The sequence below is a fragment of the Lactuca virosa genome, chromosome 3 (assembly GCF_052849685.1).
Source record: "Lactuca virosa cultivar CGN04683 chromosome 3, Lactuca_virosa_CGN04683_v6, whole genome shotgun sequence".
Taxonomy (NCBI): Eukaryota; Viridiplantae; Streptophyta; class Magnoliopsida; order Asterales; family Asteraceae; genus Lactuca; species Lactuca virosa.
Window position 1 is genome coordinate 331,949,463 of NC_136428.1, and position 4,652 is coordinate 331,954,114.

The following is a 4,652-nucleotide window of genomic DNA, read 5'->3' on the forward strand; positions in this document are numbered from 1 at the left end:
ATGTATATGTTGACATGTTATGTGTGGTTGGGTTGAGGCAGACCAGTGGAGAATGAAGGCCAAGAGACTCAGGGCGGCCCGGATAGACTAAAGGCCCGTGAGGCAGACCAGTCAGGCTGAAAGCCCGGAGAACGTTCCAGATAGGTTGAAGGCCTGATGAGGCGGTCCAGTCGTGCTGAAGGTTCTGTGACCAGTCCACATAGAATGTAGGCCTGCAAGGCGGTCCAGTCAGGCTGAAGGCTCTATATGCATGTTGTTTGTTATTGTTGTTATGTGTATTATGTGTTAGTACTTTGGGGGATATCACTAAGCTTTTGCTTACAGTTTTGGGTTAAGTTTCAGGTACTTCGGATGATCGCAGGAACGCAAAGGCGTGACCGTACCCATCCTCATGTTTTGACTTATGATTTTAGGAGACTCTGATGTTGAACATGTTTTGAGAACTATGTTTCTAAACAATTTGTGAAATTGGTTGATTTTAAAAAGTTTAAATTTTTCATGGTTTTTATGAGTATTACAAAACCATTCGCTGCATACGAGCAACTAGAAACCGTTTTTGGTAAAGATCGAGCTACAGGTGGTATGGCTGAATCGGCGACTGATGTGATAGAAAATCAAAATATTGATAACAAAGAGGGAGAAAGTTTTCAATCGTCTAATTCGAATCCTCAAAACACCACAAATTCCTCTAATCCAAATCCCAAATGTAACACCCCATTTATTAAATAAAATAAATGAGTAAATTGATAAATTAATAGTAGCCATAAAATCCATAATAATATAGCAAGGTGTTGGTCTCGAGGGTTAATTGTTACAATTTTAGAAGTTTGGAGTTAAAAGTGTAAGTTTTGGATTTAATTTGAAAAGGATTTCAGGAGTCAGGGTGCGTTTGGTAATTAATGGACTTAAATTGAAAGGATTTGAAGGCTTAGGGGGCTGATTGGTAATTTCAGGACTTATTATGAAAGGAAATTATGGAATCAGGGGCTAAAGGGTAAGTTTTGGGCATAAGTTGGAAAGAATTTGATGGGAGGGACTGAAATGGAATTATGGCAAAAGACCTCATGTGACCGGGTATAAAACTCGTCACCTTTTACAAACCCTAACCCTAATCAACCATATTATAGCCGCATCCCTCCACCCTTATGACCCCCCTCGCCGGCGCCGCCGCTATGTCGTCTCCGATCAGCACCCAACGACAACACCTCCGGACTTCCGCTCTTCTCCTCCTTCTCCTTCTTCAGTCGCTGCCGTGAGAGGCCTCATCCACCACCGATACTTCGCAATCGGAGCACTGCCGTCGCCGCTATTTTGTGCCGCTAACCGATCCACTGCCAACGACGTTGGAACTCGCCGGTGGTCGTCGAGTGGTGGACCGTTGTGGCCACCGTTCTCACCAGTTGAAGCACCCCCGCCCTTTTCGTTTTTCTTCCACTATTGCTTCAACCACCGCCTGTTATGTCGTCGATACGCGACTCCCTAGCCGCCGGATACCGTATCGCATCGCCACCACCACTGTCGTTACGCCATCGTCGCCGCTATCTCCGGCCGATAGCGTCGCTGTTGTTGTTTCCGTTAAAGAGTGTCACTGATTTGCGGGTTGGCTGCTTGTTGACGGGGGTCGCTGCGTGATTGGGAACCAAAGGAACCACCGCCACCACCGTGAGGTGGTGGCTGCCATCGTGAAGCAGCTATGGCCGCCGCATCCGCCGTCGCCAACCACCACCAGGAGGGTGGCCAGATTCTCTTGCAAGAAGTTACCGTGTTTATGTATGTGTGTTAGTAGGTGTGTGTGTTTATTTGAGATTTAGCATTGTAAAGTGTAATTACAAATTGGAATAATGAAAGGAAAACTGAAAACCACCACCGTGAGGTGGTGGCTGCCGCCTCCTGCCGCCACCGGCCGCCGTGTCGGGTGGTGCTGTGCTCGCCTCGTTGAGTTTGATTCGTTTGGGGTGCTTGAAACCCTAATGGGTCTTGTGAGCCCTAATGGACGCTAATCGACCCAATAAAACCCTAATGGGCTTAATGATATTCTAGTTGGCCTAATAGGCCCAATAAAGCCCTAATTGACCTAAAAGCCCAACAAATTGATAAATGGGCTAGTGTATGGGTTGGAAACCCTAATTAGGGTTTGGAAAACCCTAATGCCAATAAAACCCAAATTTGGGGAATTAACCGGGACACATGATAATTATTTAATAACTTGAAATATTAAATAATAATCATTGGCAGAAATTACTCTAAGCAACATTGGACTTAATGGATTAAGTCCTTAGTGGATTAAGTCCTTAGTGGGTTAAGTCCTTAATGGGTTAAGTGAGAAACACTTAACCCTAATCATCATTTTATGTGAAACCCTAATTTCACTTGGGCTTTGAGTTGGGCCTTCCTATAGGGTTTTGGTGGTTGGACTATTGATGGACCATCCAAGAACAAGTTAATAGACCAAAGTAATTAGATGGGCTTTAGGATAAGGCCCATGTGAGGACTTGGGACCAATTTGGAAATTGGGCCATAGATGGGCCATAATTGGGCCTTTATGATTATGTGACAATGGACCATGGAAGTGGACTGGAATAATTGGATGGGCCTTAAGGAAAGACCATGTAGAGGTCTAGTCCCAATTTGGAAAATTGGGCCATATGTTGGGCTTTGGCCCATCATTTTACTTTTGGGATTTTGTAGTGTGAGTTGGACCTGGGGCTTGGAACCCAATTATTAATTGGGTATTGTTTGATGTTGACAGTTCGGGAACCTGTCAACCAGCAGCTGGAGTTTTATCTGCGGGACTTCAGCAATGTCAGGTGAGTTATCCTCACTATACTAAGGGGTCTAAGGCACCAACGCCGGCCCATTTGATATGTTATCCTAGTAGTGTTAGATGTTGAGTATGAGTTAGTGTTGCATGCTAGTGGTTATGCCAGTTAGGTAGACCTGTAGGACTACCTGTGATGTTATATGATTATTGCATGCTTAGTGGTTATGTTATGTGTTTGTTATATGGGATGGGTTGAGGTTGTACTGCTTCGTGCGGTAGCCAACAAACCCTAGGAGCATTCCAGTTACGGTCTAAGGGAGACTCGTACTGTGGGCTCGGGAGCATTCCAGTTACGGGATGATGGAGACTCGTATTGTGGGCTCGTGGGTATTACAGTCTGTAGTGCTGTGGACCCGTTATGTGTTGTTCTGTTCAGTTTGATATGATATGTTGTTGCTGACATGGTTATGTGGACTGTATGTGTATCGGTATTTTGGGGGTAACTCACTAAGCTTTCGGTCTTACAGTTTCAGTTTATTGTTTCAGGTACATTAGGGGATCGCGGCAAGGCGAAGGCATGATCGTACAACTCCTCACTTTATGTTTATGTTTCTGGGATATACTCTGATAAATAATATTTTGAAAACAAAGTTGTAATGTTTGACAAATTGATGTGTTCTTTAAAAGTTTAAATTTGCTTGAAATTTTCGGGTGTTACACCAAAGACTCAGTGTGAAATAAAAAAGGAAAGCAGAATCTGAAGAAGTAACACATGTACTTCAAATGGGGTTAGCTATTGTATCCGAGGAAATCCAAAAAATGACTCGGACTATTACGTCCTATACTAATGGCCTCACAGAGTTAAAAACCATACATGAAGAGTTGAAGACCATGGAGTTGTCTTCTTCAGAAATCATGCGAGTTTGTTTGAAGTTTACAAAAACCTGAATTTGTTACCGATGTGGAATAGTTTGGACGCAGCTACTAAACCACTTTTTGCGAAGACTATATTGGAAGATGATAACCGAAGTTTGTTATTTTTTTATTTAAAATTAAGGATTTTGGAAACCATTTTGGTTTAGAACTTTGTTAATTTTGAAACAATTTTGATTATTTGGTATTAGAACTTGTTTCAATATGAGAATTTTAAATATTTTTTTAATAAAAATGTCTATTTTTAAGTTATGTATGTTAAATAGAGTTATTATGAATATTTTTTGAAAAAGAATAGTATGATCATTTTTACATCTTGTTCTGTCCAGTTCTATTGTTACCAAACAGTTTCAGACAACTTGTTCTGTTCTGGTCAGTCTTACCAAACGCTATACAAATTATTTGTCTTGTCCAGTCTAGTCTTGTTCAGTCCAGTCCTGTCCAATTCTGTTTCACCCAGTTCTTCTGCCAAACGGTACCTAAAGAATCCATGTCTTACACTTTGAATGCAACATACTATGAACAACAAAAACTAACAAAAACATAAGAATTAGGGTTACATACCTTTGATTTGTGGTAGTAAACAAATCACTTCAATCCTTCCTTAGAAGAGCTTAAAAAGCTAGCACCAAAGGTATGATGCCTCTAATGGATCACATGCAAACCCTAGAACTAAAGGACATTTCATGAGAGCAGAGTAGAGGAAAATTTCATTCCTAAGGCTTATGGGAAGTGCATGAATGAAACTAAGCCTATAAGGGGTCCTATTTATAGTTTAGGTAACTTAGGGACCAAGCAAGATTTGGATGGATTTAATCCCAATCTAAATCCTTTTCTTATATGCATCCAAGAGGCTTTTGGAAACCCCAAGGAGGCTCCCACACCCTCCACCCCTTGTGTGGTTCTAGAATTGCTTCTTTTGTTCTACTATTGAACAATTACAATTCATTACACCTTT

At 41.7% G+C, this 4,652-nt stretch overlaps 1 long non-coding RNA gene across 1 annotated transcript; it reads left to right on the forward strand.

Annotated features, from left to right (window-relative positions):
• The first annotated feature begins 1,123 nt into the window (after nucleotides 1-1,123).
• Nucleotides 1,124-3,781, forward strand: LOC145163082 (uncharacterized). The gene is made up of 3 exons (XR_013739549.1): nucleotides 1,124-1,770; nucleotides 2,750-2,807; nucleotides 3,308-3,781. It is a non-coding gene; the product is annotated as an uncharacterized LOC145163082 (long non-coding RNA).
• The last annotated feature ends 871 nt before the right edge of the window (nucleotides 3,782-4,652 follow it).